Below are 18,788 nucleotides of genomic sequence, written 5' to 3' on the forward strand. Positions count from 1 at the left end.
ATATTATGAGGACATCATTATAAGGGGTATGAAATTTCCTACAACTTTACTACACAATATTTTGTGGATAAACTAATCGTTAGAGAGTTACAAGCAATTGTAATCATGACTATTGGAAGGAGTGAATACGACTCGCGATCCCAAAATCAATGTGGCACAGGGAGGTTTTGTGGCTGGCACAGGGGATTAGCATAGGATTAGCACTGTGGCATTGGCTTAGTAGTGTGCGTGGCATGTTAACCAAAGAATTGTTTTTCAACATGAAACTATAACTTTATAAATACTTAATATTGGTGCAAAGATATTCTAAATTACTAAATCTGAACATTTTTTCTGATCTAAACACTCGGTCTGAGAGGTACGACTATTCAAATATTTGAGGTTAATGATTAACTCTTCATCAAACAGAGCACAGTATACTCTACTCTATAGCGGCTCCATACATTATTTCTCAATACTACTAGGTAATACTCTTATAAGAGATGTATTTAATCACTTTAATAATTTGATTAATATTTTAATTACTCATATTTTTCACTCCACTGATAGCCAGGAACAATATCTCTCCAAATGAATCTACTATTTTAAAACCCATTGACATCCAGGCTTTGTAGACTTTACTTTCAAATCATTACCAAACTAAAATTCAGGATAAATGAAGATTAAGAAATCAATTAATGCCAGTAATTAGGCTTACAGGGGGATCTTGTTTGTTTTTCAATCCAGATTATCAAGTCGCACAACTGGAATGTATATCATTGTGAATTATATTTTTATCATAAGCTGTTTCATGATAAGAATAATATTTTTGAGACACAAAGGATACCCTCCAAGTTGAGACAACTATTTTCGGTCTCAATAGACATCAACACCACTTATTACCAAGTTGGAAATCATCATTTTGCCCACTCCTTCCTATTTTATTGTTGATGTGTTTATTTATGCTAGAGGTCAAAGTTCAAGTTCCTGGCCAATGCAACGTTTTGAACTGAGTCAACGGGCATGTATTCTGGATCACTTCTCACTCTCTGTACGGCCTGCTGCCTGGCCCTAAGCCTGTGGATATACCCAACAACAGAAAAATATCAAGCTTTTGTAAATCGGTAGCGCGGGCAGAATTGTTGCAGCTGCCTGGCTTTCAAAGAGGAATTTCATTTCCCCTTTTCTTTTCAAGAGAATATGTCATGGGTGAATATCTTTTTGATAAATGGAGGTTTCTTTGCACTTTGAAGAATCTGTGTACATTGATCTGCAACCGAGACACTGAACCATCCATGCATGGTGCATTTAGAGTCAAAATGATTTCATTTGTACATCATAAAATTCACATTTGCTTGACATTGGATTTCAATCTTATCAGATTTGGATTTCCTTATCACAGACTTGGATCATTCTAACCTCAATTGAAACCATTTACACTAAATTTTGTCATGACCAGATTCTTAATATGTTGGAACCAAAACATTATCATAAAAAGTTTGAGAATAATTGAAATAAATGGGAACAAATTGCAAATGACTCAAGTCAGCCAAAGGGCATGTGAATCAATACCACTGGTAAAACCAGATTGATTAAAGATCATGACATAACCAAATCAAGAAATCCCACTTCAATCATAAATCTTGACAAATCATCTTGAATTAAAAATTCAAATTGGTTTACTTTAAAATACGATGAGTAAAACATGTAATTTGTTTTAAATGGTGTCAAAATCATCACAATAATATGCCACAAATTTCTTGAATGATTGATAGCGGACGAGCCTCAGGGCAGGGAACCATCGCAAGAAATCAGAGATCCTCCAACTAGGCAGGGAAAAGTTAGAAATGCGTAATGAAAAATTAAAATCATGTTCTCTATCTTTGCAGACGACCTGCATACAAATGACATTAGAACTCTCGAAGGGAACATGACCCACATGTAATCAGGTCACATCATGGGGGTGCACCAGAGCCTAACAGAATAGGGAAAGATAAAGAATGCATGATGAAAGGGGAAGAACGCTCTCGGTCAAATTCACACTGCATTGTGGAGAAATAGGGCTGAAAACAATGAGTCAGATATATTTGAGACCAATTAACCTAGTTTTAGTGGGCCTTTAGAGAATCTTCACTGTAGTTAGATATAATCAGGCAGGCACGTACGCAAGGGGGGGTTTCGGGGGTTCAAACCCCCCCTTTTCGTTTCCTTTTTTTTTTTTTTTTTTTTTGCTTGTCTCCCCAGAGGTCGGTCTGGTCAAGGAGTTATCGGGCAAGAGCCTGATAACTCCTTGGTCTGGTTACGGACAGTTCCCCTACCCAATAATGTATATGACAGCAATAATGAACAGAATCTCATGTTTCCGACGAAAAAACACAGAAAAAAATTTCCGCTCGCTTCGCTCGCTCCATTTTATTATATCTTTTATTTCCGCATGTCGCCGACATGATCACGGTATCGCCATTAACAAGGCCATACATGATTATCATGATGTATACTTATGAATACAAGTGAACCAAGACAAAGACATACGTTTTCTTACAAAATATGTTTTACCAATATGAAAACCAAAATGACGGAAAACGCTAAAATGTCGGTTAGCTCGCTCCGCTCGCTCGTAATCATTTATGAAATTTCTTAAGTTTCTAGTCTCTTGATCAAGGCCATATCATGAGACTTACGAGCAGAAGGACATGTATCATCAACTAATATGTAATCATTACCAACAAGCTATTGAGAAGAATTGTATGTTTTGACGGAAAAACGCAAACATTTCGGCTCGCTTGCTCCGCTCGCTTGTAATTATTCATGACATTTCTCAAGTTTCTAGTGTTCTGATCAAGGCCATATCCAGGCGCGTAGCCAGGGGGGCGGTCGCCCCCCCAAAAAAAAGTCCCCAAAAAGAAAAAAAAAAGGGAAAAAAGGAGAGAAAAGGAAAAGGGAAGGAAGGAAAGGGAAGAAAGGAAGCTTTGTGTTTTTTCTATTTATTCTTTATTTTTTTCTCAAAAGAGAAACTCCTTCACTCTTCTTGCTTTAAATTCATATATGAATTTTGCTTCCGCGCTGCGCGCGGTTAAATGACAATATTGAAGTTCTCCATTGTTCCCCCACCTTTTCTCTAACCCTGTTTTTCCACCTCAGCAATGTGCTTCTTGCCAGTTAAAGTTATAATTGTATACATTAGGGCATGAATTTGAGTAAGGTTAGGCCGAAGTAAATGTATGAAGTTATCTTTTTTTTTTCAATTGATCGCGCAACTTCTGGTCTGGTCGGCTCCGAGCGGGTAAAATCTTTATATCAGTTTCTGCCGTCACCTCCATAAAGTCAGCTTTTCCCGCTTTTCAGCTCATTACACTAAACAACCATCATTTGGGGGCAAACAGGTTCCTAATTTAAAAAGAGGAAGGTATGGAATTCGTGTCGTATTAAATAAAAAGTACAATATTTTTTTTATCAAATTGTATTAAACTTCATGTCATTTCCCTGTATACATTCATCTCCTGTCCTGTTTTGCGCCCTCAGTTTGAAATTTTGAATGACACTTAAGTTTCTTTATATTCAAAATGAAGCGCTTCAGGATAAGTAAAAAAAATTAATCATCCTTTATTATATAGATAGATAATTTCAATAAATCACAGAAGTTTCAACTTTATGCGCACTATTTTCCTTGTAATGAAGTTCAATAATCTTAGAAAATCAATTGAATTAGAGACGATTGGGTATTAGAGATATCTACATTTGATGAAACGTCCGCCCTTTGAAATTTCAGAGTTTCATTGCTCATCGCGGGGAGGAATATCTTCCTCTACCAATCTTCTCCTCTGTTTTGCGAGTTAAAAATATGCACTGATGCTAAATTGTTTGTAATCAAATCTGATCTTTCCAAAGAAAGTTTCAATATATCTTTGAGAATACCCTTTTCTCGGGACCCTTTTTATGGCAAGAAAAATTGATAAATCACTTTAGCTTCCGCGCTTCGCGCGGAGTTATTATCATTTTAATTTCCTCCATTGTATACCTCTTTTGTGCGTTTACAATCACTTTTGAAAACAAGGTTCAAAATCGCAATATAGTCAACCGAATTGGAGGTACTAGAGACAAGAGAAACGGCTCCTTTTCATTTTAATTTATGAAACACTAAAAGCTTCGCGCGGGAGGGGGAAACTCCCCCTCCCTGCACCCACCCCCTAGGGAGCGCGCTTCGCGCGCTCTGTAAGTGTTGGCACGCTTTGCGTGCATTTACCGCCCCCTCCAAAATGAAATCCTGGCTACGCGGTTGGCCATATCATGAGTGCTACGATCCGAAGGACATGTAGCATCGACTATGATACCAACAAACTATTGACAAAAAGGTTATGTTTTCAACGCAAAAACGAGAACATTTCTGCTCGCTCGCGGGTCATGACCGCACTGTTACATACCCATCCCCACTTAAATGTTATTGTCTTATTTGCAGCGCTGAAAAAAAAAAAAAATCATCACCTCCCTCCCCCCCCCGCTCATCACTTTTTAGAGACTGGGATTTTAAAAAAAAAATTAGCTCGAAAACCCCCCCTTTCAAAAATCCTGCGTACGCGCCTGTAATCAGGTAACGGTATGCAGAAGGGTCTATCATCATTCACATCAGAATATAGCATCCCATGACACCATTACCCAAAATCTCACCCTCCTTCCTCATAACAAAAATATTATAATCATTAATTTATTGCAGGTGTTAAGTCTGTATGGGAATTCATATTTTATCTTTTATGCATTGCATTATACAGTAAAACACAATGCAGATTCCTGTAAGGCCAAGTAAAAAAAGAAAGTAGTTGATCGTCTGGGTTTTTTGAGAGCGGTGATGAGGGAGGTCCTTACTATTTGTTATCTTACTATTTTTTTTTAAAACAAGGAGGCATTTTCTCGGCCCATTTTTTACATCAATGATGAGGGAGGTCCTTACTACAGGGCGCGACAAACCCGCTTGCCCGATTGCCCGGGGCAAGTGAAAATGACGTGCGGGCAAGCACCTCTCAAAGTCAATTGCCCGATCGGGCAAGTGGTTGTTGCGTCTTTTTTTTCTGTACCGTACCTCGTTTTTCCACAAATCATCAAAAATCCACACTCAAAATCATGAATAAGCCTTAAAAATAGGAGTAGCGCCGTTTCAAATTCCGAAATTGCGTTATTTTTTCTGTACCACGTATTTCCATACATGGTACGGTGTGGTACCAGGTATGAAAAAAATCAACGCAATGGCCGGGAAACAGTTGAATGTAGTATAGGGGTCCATTATGACTACCACCATGTGCAATTTCTAATGCACATTTTCCACCTTCCGATATCACAATTCTGTGATAAAATAATTAGAACTACACAGGAAATAAATCACAGAGTCTAGTAACTTCGCATTGGTGAGTTGTCATGTCATTCGGCTTTGCTTTTCAAAACGGCCTATTAACATCCAAAATAACTTGCCGTATTTGTTAATTATAACTTAAAATTCATTTGTTTCCCTTTTTGAGGGGATGAGGTAAATATCAGACAATAAATCATCAAACAAAGCTCCATCTATTTTACAAGGCCGGCGGGAGCCTCACACACGTGCGCATACTAGCTAGCCAGTCTGAGCTCTGTCTCTCTGCCTGAGCTCTGGGGGACATTCGCTCAGTAAAGGCCACAATGATGGTGATTTTCTGTTTCAGACAGAGTTTACATTTCGGGTATATTATTCAAAACTTCCAATAAAGTTTGATGATTTCTTCATTGTCATGTATATTTAAGTTATTAATGAATACATTCTCACCAAATTTAGACTCCCCCATAGAGAAATGCAATTTTCGTAGAAGTCTGCGTTTTCAAAGAACTTCAGGAAAAGTTAGGGTATGTGCCTATGTGGGCCTTTATTACACGGCCGAGTACAGGTTATTGTACTGGAATAGGCGAAGTAGAAATTAGATACTGAATTCATTTATATCAAAGTTCAACTCACAGTCACACCCACACAAACACACGCGCACACACACACACACACCCAAGATTCTAAGCATAGTGAAAAAAAATACTTAAAAATCATACAATATTAAACAATGTTACTAATAATTCATTAATAAGTGAACAGGTATTATTTAAAAAATTGGGCAAGCAGTTTTTTCTATCGGGCAAGCCAATTTTTTCATCACTTGCCCAACAGGGCAAGTGACGAAAAAAAAATTTGTAGAGGCCTGCTTACTATTTACTATTTTTTTTTGCTATTTTTTATTCTAATGGTTGTCAGGCCATGTCAAGCTCGAAATATGTGATCGATGCATGCTTAATATTAATAATAAATGAGTAGAAATGTATGCATACATACAATTGATTGGAAATCTATGGAAAATGTATTATGCGATAAAAATCTATTGATGTATTTATACTGATGTATACCGGTACTGTATTGTAAAACAAAACGTTCATGTCAAGTGAATGATTTAAACATTATTCTATATTAATATAGGCCTATATATATTGTAAAGGTAAAAAAAGCATGGGGGTGGGGTCATTTTCATTACCATGGAGCCATGTTTAGTTTTCCAGAGCCAATCTCTTTTTAGCTCTGGGCATGGTTTCGCATCGCAGTTTTCCAGCTGCTTGTATATTCATTAACATGTTGTTTAATACTGTTCAATTTTTATTCATTTTCTAATTGATATCAAATGTTAAATGATGATTGAATTAATTGTTAATTGTTCACATAATGTTTATTATTTCATGTTTGTAACTCTAAGTGTTAGATATATTTACTAACTAATTTTTAGTTTTACAATTTTCCATCAAATTGAATAGCTCAAGGAAGAATAAAGTTTATCAAATTTGAACAGAATTGGCACTTCTTGGAATCCCATTAATGATTTTCAATCTTCATAAAGAATAACCCACTTGAAATTATTTTTTGAATATTCAATGCACTGCCTGCTGACGTTAGAAAACTCAATTGATTTCAAAATTCACATGTTGCGCCAGCACAGTCAATAACATCATCCCAGCACACAAGTCATGCATTTACCCAACAGAGTCACAACAAGCACAGTCAATCACCGTAACACACATCGAAGTATAGGTGCTATCACTCACCAAAAAACCCGCCGAAATACAAATTTACGTCACTAAAATTGATTTTTCTGCGCCATATTTCCAAAGCACGCGACGGATTAGTTCAGATTCAAGAAGCGGGGTCCCCGAAAATGCACTAAAAATGAAGAAATCCGTGATCTTCCCCGAGTTTGCAAACTTTATTTTCTTGCTAATTTATGATGGTATCTTCAAAATTCCAATAGAAAACCAAATCAGAATTTTTTTCTTTCTTGCAGTTACGGCGATATCGGACTTTGCAATTGTTTTTGAAGTTGCGAGAGAGATCCCAAAGCAAATGAGAGCAAATCGCTTGCCAATTTTGTGATTTTTTTCGCTATTCAGCAGCCATAAAAATAGTAAATATCAAGAAAATTGATGCTGCAATGAAAAAGGGAACATCAAAAAAGGAACATCACGATTTTTGAAAATAGTAAATATCAAAAATTTCCATGCGGCGGCCAAAATAGATGCGCGCGAGGACGATCAACTACTTTCTTTTTTTACTTGGCCTAACTGAATGCAATAAAAGGTTTATTCATTGCCATCATATCTTTGGGAACAAAAAAATATATAATGATACAAAGGAACTAATATTTTTAAATGTTGGATCATAAAGAGGCTGTGCTTGCATGACACCAGAACTAAGAGTGCAATTTCAAAATTCAACAATAATTTCGAGACATTTTTAAAACATATCACAGACAAGTGACAAGTGGGACCTTGTAGCTCAGATATTTAAAATTGAAATTAATGTTATCTTTGACTTCCAAGGGTCAAGCATGTTCTCTCTCCCTTCCCCACATCCTCACTTTCACACACAAGTTAGGAATTTGAAATGTAGAAGATACCGTCTGTCCAAATCCAATGACAGATATCATCTCCTCTCTACAACACCCACACCTTTGCAATTATTATGTAGACATGTCATCGGACAATCTTGGTTCAACAAATAACCTGTAAATGTCATGATTTCTATTATAGGCCCTATTTTATAAATAGCTGTTTACAAAATAATATTAACAAAACTTACTTTTGTTAAAACTATAACATTACACATACACCTTGATCACATCCCCCAGAATCAAAGTCATAACTTTACTTATTAAAAAGTTGACAAATTAATTTGAATTATTTTCAAAGAATGAACTTCCAGTTCTACTTTCTGACTAAAAGTCTCCAAAAACACTATAAGGCCGTCTGCACCATCCCGAGTTTTCAAATTAGCGCGCTATTTCTGATCCGGCAAATTATCCCGATCTGAAAAATCTCGAGATTGTTTGTAATGCAGACGCAATTATCGCGCTAGTTCGTAGGATTAATCTCGAGATTGCAATCCCAAGTCAACTCGGGTTTATTTGCAAAATAGCGCGCTATTTTACGAATTATCCCGCTAATTCATAGGTGCAGACGCACTCGGGATTTTACTTGGGTTAATTTATTCATGACGTCAGTCCATAATGCAATTCGCGTTCCATTTCCGCCTTGGTCAAAACATAAACACATCGCGATTGTACCGAACGCATGCGAAAGTCAACTTCATCGCGAATAGCGTTCATCAATTCCCCAATCAGCAACGATGGTGTCCCCCAGTGAATGGATTTTGGGAGAGACCAGACCGATGGGGGAGGCGCTCATTATTGACGATGGTCATAACAATACTGACAGCAATGTCTTAGGCTGCGTTTATGCGACCTCGACCCAGAATCATGATTTGAATCACAATTTGAATCATGATTCAAAACAGAAGCATGAATCACGATCCGACAGAATCAGCGTTTATACGACCATCTTTCTAACGCTGTTTCTCCCTGAATTCGGGCCGATCCAGTGCGCATCACAGTGCGCAGTTTGACCCAGGAAGTATAGGTCAACATTTTCGCACGTGTTTCTAACTTCACGTCGGCTGCTAGATTTTTGCTGCCGCCGGAGCTAACGAGCAAACGTTTGTGCAAGTGCAACGCTTACTCGGCTTCCGAAAAATAAATCTTTTATTTCCAGCATTCCGTGTATTGTACCTCATATTGTTTTTGATCGGGAACCAGAAGGGGTCATTATCCTCCCTCCCACCTCCCGATCGATTTTTCTTGTCTGATGGTCCTGTACTGGGCACGAATTCTGTTAATTTTGTCTCGACAGGCGGTGCCACATCTCCGTTGAAATCCCTCCCTCGCAAGCGCCGCTGAAAGGGATCGTCTTATTTCTGTGAATCCCGGTAAGGGATGCTTGTGCTTCAGGCTGAGCCCAAAGCACAAGCAGAGCCCTGAGTTAATTCATCGTCGATCAGTCCAATTTGTGCCTTTGGAACTTGAAGAAATGATTGATGAAAACAATGAAATATACAAATGACGCTACAGTACAACCCCGGGGGTACAATACACAGAATGATAATTCCTAAATGCTGGCAATACTGCTACACGAAAATTAACCTGCACGAAACACAGCGCGCGCCTTTGAGTCGAACCCGGAAGAAGCACGACACAATGACGTCATAGAATCATGATTCAAATCACGATATCGTTTATACGACCTTTTTCGTTCGTGATTCTGCAGAAACGTCTTTCCAAACGCCCCTTTTTTCGTGTTTCATGTTTGTGATTCTAATCATGATTATATTCAATTTCGACTAAACGCAATCGTGATTCTGCAGAATCGTGATTTGAATCATGATTCTAATCATGATTCTAATCATGATTCTAATCATGATTCTAGGGTACAAAAGTGTCGAATAAACGCACCCTTATTCCTTCGCAAAATGTGAGCAAATAGCATTTCTTTCCTCCTCTCTCTCTCTCCCCCTCTGTCGTTGCCTCTTTCTCCGCCATCACATTAAACGAAGAATACTTCACTCGCTTATAGTTATAGCGCGGCTGAGCTGAGAGGATTGTTGCATAACAACGGTCAAATTTGGCGAAATGCTAGTGAAACAGAGTACATGTACTTGATTGCATATCGCGGGAAGTTATTCAAAAGCGCGGGCCGTTGAAACTCCAAGATCGAAAGTGCGCATGTTCAGAATATCGAGCTTGTTGCCTCGCTCGAGCAAGAATCGCTCTTCTTGGTGGAGACGGGGTTTCTTCAATCTTGAGATTAATCGCGAAGAGGGCCGATCGGGCTAAAATCTCGAGATTGAGCAAACTCGGGATGGTGCAGCACCGCCTTAAGAAAGTCGTTACTCCTCTGTCTGACTACCATGAGTGTTTTTATCATCAGCAGATGTAGTTGTAATTTGTCCATACTCTATTGAGATCAGGACCATATGTTATCACTCACTCTAAGATTGAAGACTGCTGTCTACATTTAGTGATTGCATCCCATTCTTAACTGATAGACATATCAATCCACAGGTCAGTAAAAAAATCATTGGGATGACTATTATAATATAGTAAGGTAATAAACACTGATTGAATCAATAGAAAATAGTCAGAATACATGTAAAACAATTTTTCACAGCTGTCATTTAACCCTATCTAGGCCGGGGGGGGGGGCCTCGGAGGCCCCCCCTCAACGAATCGCGCGATATTTTCGCCGTGCGAAATTTTTTGACCGCGCCGCTCGCTGACTTTTTACTTTCAAGTCTTGCGCAACTTTTGAGACCAATTTTGCATCACCCGGGTACGTGGTTCCGAAATTACGCAACATTATGTAAGTGCATGTCAGACTGAAAATTGCTCAAAAACGTGATTTCGTGTACAAAGTCAATGCAAATTGTGTTTTCAACCAAAATTCATAAATGTATGATTATTTATTGTTTTTCTAGTCTAAATGTATTCATTTTATGCTTTTAATGATCACAGAAGAGTCCCCAACAAATTTCATTGAAAAAACAATGAAAAACAAAAGGTCCAAAAAACAAAGAAATACATAAGAAATTGCAAAAAACAATATAATACATAAGAAAATGATTTGATATCACAATTTTTTTCATGTACGCTTGCTAAGGACACCACAAAGAGTTTCTATACCAAAAATTAGTACATTTAGAGCTTTATTTAGGGAGTTAGAGGGAAAAGTATGATTTCGCATACTAATTATGCATAAATTAGCATAATCACTTAATAGCGATTCGCATGAAATAAATTACTATACAATCTTGTAGATTATGCCCCAGGCAACCCGCGTGCCAATTTTCGGCGCGATCGCGCGGTCGACGGCCGAGATCTTAGGGGGGGGCCTGGGAGGCCCCCCCCCCCCCGCCATAGGAACTCCCAAAATACCCCGGCCTGGATAGGGTTAAGCAGGGTATTACTTTCCTTTTGAGCAATTTTGTATTGAATTTGTGGTGTAAGTTCATGCGAGCCTTCATACAACTTGCTATTTAAACTTGTCTAACCCATGAAGCCATTGCCCTGCCTGGGCATAGATAGTGAAAGAAGGCATGGAGTATGTAGAGGGAAAGTGTTTCTTTTAAAGCCTGAGGATTTTCTCATCATCAAACATTCAAATATAGATTGGGACTGAGCATAGTAATCTCCTAGAGTAGGATAGCTCTTGACCTCAAGTGAGGGTCACACTACATCCCTAGACTTTAACCTGACAAGACAGGCAGGATCATCCTTCCTAGTCCTCCCTGTGATGATGATGTTGTTTAGCATCAGTTTTAAAGAGAGGGGCCACTTTAGCTACAATATAACAGTGCTACACACATCTCAATGTTCCACTTCTCTCTAATTTCCTTTCTTCTCATCTCTACACAATTTCTTCTCTTCTCTACATAAACATTACTGTATCTCTCTTTCTCTCATCTCCTATTCTCTCTGGCTCTTTTAATATACTCTTTCTGCTCCTTGAAAAATGAAATCAAGGAACCCAGCTTCTGTGAAGATGCTCAGGGGTTCTAGGTCTTTCAGCATCATTCTTGAATATCAACCCAAATCTACAATACATCATTAATCTGTATGATCTTGTTGACAATCTTTACCTGGCTCATTGAACCGCGTTATATATGCCTTCACTCTCTAGGTGGTTTCAGACCGCCTCGAAGTTCGCCAGTTCCAGGTATTCTCTGATCGGGAAATTTACCCCGATCAGAAAATACCAGGTATTTTGGTAATGTGAAAGCAAACTACGCGTAATCTCCCCGAAAGAAAATACCCGCTAAATAGTAGGTACTTGGCGAAATTACGAGAACTTTCGCGGGGATTTTTCCAAGGTCGCAGGTATTTTGGCGATGTGAAAGCAAATTACGGGAACTTTTAGCCCAGCGTGTCGTTGGTCGTCGTTGGGTGCGTGAGCTGTGGGTGGCTGCTGGGCTAGTGATTTTGAATCTCGCGCCTTGCCTGCTTATCAGACCATACTGCGCATGCTCGTAACTTCAGGAACTTATCCCGAAGGGTATGTTTCAGGGCGGTGTGAATGCAGGAATAATTAACGGGTATTTTTCAGCCTAAAAAAGTTCTCGTAATTTAACAGGGATTCTTGTGATCGAGGCGGTTTGAAACCACCTTCTATGAACCAATGGTAAAATGGACATGGTCCTGATGGAACACCCCATTCTTCATCTCTCACTCACTCCACACACTCTCACATGGCCATGTCCTCATCTAAGGTCAAATCACAGTACCCCCTACTTAGTACCTGGTCTTCATTCCAAACCATTTTCTTCACAAAATATAAATGATCTTACCAAAACTTTCAAATGAGTTCTTCAATAACTATTCCATGTTTGAGAAAAGGACATACAGTGAAGGTCATCTAGACCATTAAGTGCCAGCAAAGAATATTTAAAAAAAAATAGATTGTGGAACAGTACAACATACCCTCCCAGGTCTGGAAGTAAGTCTAATTTTATAGAGCATGACTGGGTGAGATGAGTCCCAATGATAACAACATATAACCACAAATATTTCTCCCTCCTGATCCCTTTCTAACCACTCATGTAAGCTTCATGAGAAATTCATAGTTTATGGTACTATGGTAGGGTAGGGTCTGCAAATGTTGGTATCATACTATCAATAATCAAACTTCCAAAATGTGTTTCTACAGTTTATAGTTTAAAGTTTATAAAGTTCAAATCCAACACCAGTTCAAACAGTCTTCACGAAGTTCCTCCTTAATTTGAATATTGAATGCACAAGAGGTGAAATAATATGTTATCTTGTCCAAGTATTACAACTATGTAATGCAGTCTAATTCACAGCCTCCTCACATGTAAGCATGTAGTATAGTGTAAATTAGTACTTTTTACACAAGATTGAATTATGAACATGAAGGCCAAGGGTTATAAAGGTATAAAAGAAAACTAGAATTTCATATCAGTTGTCTGAGTGCAAAGATGGCATCTAAACTCTTGGGCCCGAATTCACAAAGGTGGATTTTGCAAAATCCACCTTTGTGAATTCGGGCCTTGGTGGCATTTCCTGCTTTACCTTTCTTGTTATTTTTCTCTTGATTTCCATCAAACCTGAATTATGATATCATCAAATTAGTAGGAATATAGAAGTAGGCCTACTTGTTCCTACATGGGGAGAATGGAGACTGCACAAATTCTACATGACACAATGATGAAATTTCTGACACATTTTAGTGAACCCAGCTGAGTATGATAATTGCATCCGTGAAATACTGTCAAATCAGTTATAAAGGTCTTCCAAAAGGAGAAGAAAAATGTGTCCATGTTTCCCTATCTACAAAAAATTATTTTCATTTTTATAGATACAAATTCATCTATGATATAATCTTGAGCTGAACTTTCATTTTATATATACCCCCAAATTCATCAATACTATTCATTAGGTTTCGGATTTATGTTCAATTGGATTTAGATTTGACAAACCAATAAAAATCTTATCTTGTAAATGTACTTCATTCATCTTTTCCCATCATCCTTCATGTTGCATTTTTCTTCAAAACAATGAAAAAGAATTGGAGGAATGGAAGTGTACACAATATCATGACACTACGGCTCCTCTACAGTGGTGGAAATTACTTGAACGGCGCGACAGATGGGCGATAAGAAGCTAAGAGAGTGGAAAAACTGTCTCTTTCACCCTCCAGTCAGAATTATGCACTACATTGTACATCAAACAAGACTAAAAGCATCACGTTGTCATACATGGTAGAAGTGAATGGCCACAGAGTCACGATCTAACCATATATGACTAAAGTAAGTGCCAGACAAAATGATGTGGTGGTGAAAAGCTTTTTAAAAAAGTGGCTGGAAAAGACAAAATACTTGATGCATTTAACGAAGAACAGCTTAAGGGGACTATTGTGAGAGCAAATACATATCATGCATTTGCTAAAATAATAGTATTAATCATGTTTATACAATGAAACCATCTCATACTAAGTACATGGGCAGAACGCTTATTAAGTGAATAAGATTATGAAAGATGAAGTGTTTATTCTCATTGTCTTCAAGTTATTTTGAGTTTACCAATCAAAAACCTTTTGACTCTTGGAATAACAAATAAAGATGGCTCTAGACCAACAAAACAGGCATGATTGAATAACCTATAGTAAAGGCCAAACCAAATATCTATTGGATGGTCATCTGAAGTCAAGTACCATAAGGATTCTTTGTATCAGACACAAATATGCACATGTGCGGTATCAATGAAACCAAAGTGAAATATTTAGAAATGAGAACTTAATTTTACAAATTTCATTTTTATTGAAATAGTCAACATTTATTTATTATGATTACATGCTTACTACAAACAGTAAATAACTTGGTGTGAGCAATGAGGCATTCCGCAAGCTACCATAACTATTTCCTTTGAAACTTTTTTTTATTATCTACACTTAATTCTAGTTAAATTTTGTGTATATTCATAGGATGGGTCAATATGCAATATCTCACTCTATCAAACCAGAAATGACATTGAAAGAAAATAAAAAGGAGGAGAGAGTGGGATTCTTGGCGATGATGACATGATGCGGATACAGCTGCCGAAGCACAGAGCGTGAAAGAATTCCCACAATGCCTCAGAGCACTGACAGTCAATCACTCATCCTACATAGAGGCTTTTACCTGCCTGCAAGGCTCAATTATGATGAGCACATGAATTCATGTTTCCTACACTACAGGCTTTCCTATCATTCTGGTCTCAGGATGAACATTAATATCTAGGCAAAAATTGTGATTCATCATTATTGAGATGAAATTTTGATGGGATATTAATTTAATTAACTTATTTAAAGTTTACCTTGGGAGTATGAAAGAAGTGAACTTTATACGAACCATAATTCACACCTCTCAATATGCAACATGTGATTGCTAATTTGATAACCTTACATTAAAATGGTTATAATCCTATTCCAAATTTAATCTGGAGGGCAGTTCTTACCCTGTAAAAATTACAACTAGTGACCCAAAAAATTAGTTACAGGTGGGTGGAGTTTGTCGATTCCATATTATATAGGTCATATATACCCCTTCAGTAGGGTTGCTAGTTTTATTTTGATTTTTATCTGGGGGCTCAAGTCTACATGAAAATACGACTACTTATGAAATGAATGGAAATTGAATGTAACTTTCTTTCTAGATTGGAGGCCAATAAGACCCTGTTTTCATTACACTTTCTAAAACTAGTTTACTGGAAACCGGTTCAGGAAACCAGTTTGGAAGATCGCTTGCTAGCATTCGTATTTGATCACACGAAAGTGGTTTTCAAAATCACTTCCTGTAAAGCTATCTTGTTGCTATGGAAACACTCTAAGTGGGGTGAAACGTTTCACAGGAAATTCAAAACTGCAGCGAAGGCACTCAAAATGTGTGAAGATCACTTCCCGAAGAACGGTTGCATCGTAACGCTAAAACCAGTTTAACGAGGCAAAGCGATCTTGAAAACGACATTAAGAGGTGGTTTTATGAACTGGTTTGGAAAATCGCTTCGACCGTTCTCATTAAATTTTTAACTAGTTTTCACTAAAATAGTTTCCACTAAACTAGTTTTAGGAAGGTAGTGAGAATGGTGTCTATCTTGTTGACATGGGTTACATGTATGCCATATTGTTTCACCAGTACACATTGTAGGTATGCATGCTTGGTGCGATGTGCGGAAACAGGATTCACTAGAATCAATCAATGCACTTTAACTGCAGAGTGAGCAACTGAAATGGCGATGGTCAACATCATAAAGGTGGACTTAACTTGTAGTTAATATCAATAAACGGTCATTAATATAAGCAAAACAGGTTCAAAGTCACATAGAGAGAGAAAAAGAAGGTGAAGTTTTGACCTTTATTCCATTCAACATCTGAGCTCTCCTCCTCCCTCAGGTCTATCCACTATACTAATCTATCCATTCCAATGATACCATGTTCTGCTTTACTTCTTACCGAGGACAAGAAATACCAAACAGAAACCATACAAAACTATACTAAAGCAATGCAAAGCCACACAACAAAAAGAGAGTGCACACACCAATCCTCAAATCCTAAATGTACTTTGTGTGAATTTATCTGAAAGTCTTTTGTGTCTGGTTTAAAAAATATAGAAGTGATAAAAACATTTTTTTTTTCATAGTGAATCATATACAAATACACAGACTAAATGAAGTTATTCCATATAATCTGGAGAAAATGAAAGGTAAAGACATGAAGAAAAGATATTGTCCTACATTGTAAAACGAGAAATCAGAGCGAATAAATGAAAAATAAGTATAACTGGAGTTTTCACAGGGTAAAATGAAAGCAGATGAGAGTGAAAGATAGATCCATTGATTTGGAGATAAGTATGATGTCTCGGTTCTACTCTTTGGCTGATGACTCCACACAATAGGCAATTCCCCTAATTGGATTGACAACAGCTATGGAAGGACAATGCACAGAGAATGGGTGAGAGAAATAAACATGCACTTTGCTCTTCCACTATGAACACAGACTCTGTAGGGTTCCACTGGCTATCCCACAGTGCACTTGATCAACATTCTTTGTTGATTCTTTGTGTAAATGTGATAGGAAACCCTGTGTTTCAAGGACTTATAATGGGAAAAGCATTGAGAATACTGTACATGAAAAAAGGACTAAAAGTTCACTGTCCACACAACCATTGTACCCAAATATAAAAAAATTGTGATATCCCTCACAATAAAAACAAAATATACTTTGATATAGGGCTATGTGTATAGATCAGCCTATGGAAAACAACAGTTTTTTTAATGCAGAAAAAGATGAAATCACCAAAATGTTCACGAAAGTGTGAGGAATGCCAAGTCATTGATTAGGCTATATCGTAATAAAAAGGATATGTCTATTTGATAATTCAAATTTGAACATTGAAGATTTATTTTCAGGGGCATCTCTTGAGATATGTAATATAAAATTTCTAACATAAAAGATTAATGTTAAAAAAAAGAGGGTGAAGTAAAGAAATAACAGTAGGGGGCATTAAAATCTTACAATGCTCACTACACATTTGCAAAGTTTAGTTGTCAGAATTTCTAATACAACTTATACAAAATTCATACAAAATCGATATTCTACATTTTATTTGAACATAACTTAACTTCCTCAAAGACTTGATGTGAATCTTACTTTGTGTGTGGGGGAGTTCATACAGACCACCACTGTACTACTGTGTTCCTCTGTGAGGGGTTACTATTATATATTCCCCTTCGCTTGGCCACTCAAGCACACCTACAGCATTATGAAAGACCATGAACAGTGAAGCCAACCTTGCTAACAATGAACAGTATAGAAATTTTGGATGGATTAAAACAAATTGTGGGAAACTATTTGACAAATACCGGAAAACATTTTTTTTTCAACCTGTCAGTATCACTAAAATTAAGAATAACAAAAGATATAATACACTAATATAGGGTCTAAAAGACAAAATGAGTGTCTTCACCTTACATGCTACACACAGACAATATGGAATCTTACCAAGCATGAATACTATCCATTCATTAGTGAATGCATTTGAAACTGGATGGATTACAATAGGGAGATTATGAAGATAGTTTACAGGCAACACCTTTGTTCTTCAAGCACAACTCCACAGAGTCAAACACCAAGATAGATTGAACAATTCTGAATTAATCTTTTAATCCTATTGCCAGTTTAAGAGATTATCTCCATTTAAAGGTTGGTCCTCTTTATTGATCAGGCAATGAGAGAGTACCCAATTCTTCAGGCTTTTGTGAGGAAGGTGCCATATGCACAGACAATGCAAAGACTAGCTTTGAAGGGCAAATTTCCCAGGCATGACCACCATTCTCCATATACTTCATTGGGAAGATGTAGTTACGCAGTTTCATTTTGATTTTAATAACCTGTGTAAATGCATAGTTTGAAACTCTTTTTTCTTTAAAAGAAAAAATATATAAAAATATTACACATGATAAGTTTACAGCCACAGTAAAATGAAATAAATCATATTGGCCAAACAATTCATCAGGTTAAATTCATTCCAATTCACTTGAGTCATTTAATTAAGATATTTCATCAGTGATTTTACCAACTGGCCTAACCCTCGACTGCTCTCAAAAACACGATTTTGAGATACCGGTAATCCCATTCAAAGTTTTTATGGTTTTTCAAAGTTCGTAGCTTTGCGCTTTGAAGGAAACCAGAGAAAAACCAATTAAAAACACTTCCATTTTACAATGTGTAAACATATTTTCACAATTTAAATTCAATTTTCAATATTTTAAATTAGGCACAGTTGGGCATCCCAGAAACTGAAATAACAAAAAGGGGGCTTAGGTCACTTCATAAAACAATGTCCTTTCATGAAACGCTCCCCAGGTTTATGGCCACTGCTAGCC

Source organism: Lytechinus variegatus, chromosome 3 (genome assembly GCF_018143015.1).
Source record: "Lytechinus variegatus isolate NC3 chromosome 3, Lvar_3.0, whole genome shotgun sequence".
NCBI classification, from domain to species: domain Eukaryota; kingdom Metazoa; phylum Echinodermata; class Echinoidea; order Temnopleuroida; family Toxopneustidae; genus Lytechinus; species Lytechinus variegatus.